This window comes from Hyla sarda, chromosome 12 (assembly GCF_029499605.1).
Source record: "Hyla sarda isolate aHylSar1 chromosome 12, aHylSar1.hap1, whole genome shotgun sequence".
NCBI classification, from domain to species: Eukaryota; Metazoa; Chordata; class Amphibia; order Anura; family Hylidae; genus Hyla; species Hyla sarda.
The window spans coordinates 63,821,506-63,823,127 of record NC_079200.1 but is presented as its reverse complement, the minus strand read 5'-3'; positions in this window follow the sequence as shown (position 1 = coordinate 63,823,127).

The following is a 1,622-nucleotide window of genomic DNA, read 5'->3' as shown; positions in this document are numbered from 1 at the left end:
TTGGCTGTCTGGGCATGCTGGGAGTTGCAGTTTGGCCTTCCTAGTGGTTGCCACAGTAAAGATCACTTTACTTTCACTTTCAATTAGAAATTTCAGCAGGCATGCCGTTCCGATCTCCACCATTCTGCCATCTGGCGCCAATCAATTTACTCCTGTGTGGGATTCACAAATTATTTTTTCTGTTTGGTTTCTGGGACTGGCAGAGGACAGGTCTTTGGAGGAGGTCACATCTTTTCTTTATGAGCTTTGATCAACCAAGAGATCGTTTTCCTCCTCCTCAACTAATGTTTCACTATTATTTATAATTAGGTCATGTCTATCTGGCTGACCTGTGTTTGGAGAGGTCAACGATCTCTCAAAATTTGGTAGTGGTTCATTTTCCCCTTCTACTTCCCGCTACCATAAATTGTTTGAGTCAACACCCCAATAATAAAGAGAAGAGGGAACAGTCCATTAAGGATTGCCATTGCAGAGAGAGCAAATTTCTCTGTGCAAGGCACATTGGCTTTATTTGCTGCATGGGGTCTATAGGACTCCTAAATTCAATGTTTGAAATTGGGGACTGATTCTTATTGTACCCTCCCTGCCTAATGCTGACCTTATACACATGATGTGCTCCTGTACAGTACCAAAGTACTTTTGGAAGGGGTCTATTAATGTTTCATGGGTGTAGCAGGTCTCCATGATCTCTCTCCTTTGGTCTGTGTTTATGTGGATTTGACATTCCAATCCTCAACATATCTTAAAAGGGTTTGTGGCTAGGATTTTGTATATGGTTTGTGCAATGCAATTGGATGGACACTATGGAGAAGGGTATCTACCCTAAGCGGAATGGCCTGCAGAAATTTAAGAAGCTAAAGGGAGTGTGGCAAGATGATTCAGGTCTCGTCTCCAGAGAATTAAAGGAGTAGTCCAGTAGTGAACAAGTTGTGAACAACTTATCAATTATCCTAAGTATAGGGGATAAGTTGCAGATCGCGGGGTCCGACCGCTGGGGCCCCCCGCGATCTCCTGTACAGGGCCCCGACAGTTCGTGCGAAGGGGGCGTGTCGACCCCTGCACGAAGCGGCGGCCGACACGCCCCCTAAATACAACTCTATGGCAGAGCCTGAGTGCTGCCTTCGGCAATCTCCGGCTCTGCCATAGCGATGTATTGAGGAGGCGTGTCAGCCGCCGCTTCGTGCGAGGTCGACACCCGCTATCTGGCAAGAGAGCCGGGGCCCCGTACAGAGAGATCGTAGGGGGGCCCCAGCGGTCGGACCCACTGCGATCTCAAACTTATCCCCTATCCTCAGGATAGGGGATACGTTTTTCACCACTGGACTATCCCTTTAAGGTTTAGACTGGGTTTGATTTATTTGCTTCCATTACATTTATTTTTTATTTTTTTTAGAATGATAGAACTCCAGGTCAATAGAGAGCGCATTGTGGGTCTATGTATTTTTTTCCCCCACTGTTTGGTACATATCTACTTTGCTCTTATATTATCTGTATAAGGGGTCTATGTGGTGGGTGGGGGGGGGGGGGGGGGGGGGGGGGGGGAGAGTTAGGTTGATTATCCTTGTTAGGGGACATAATGATGGCACAATAAAAACATTTAATAGAAAGAAACGAGCAGGACA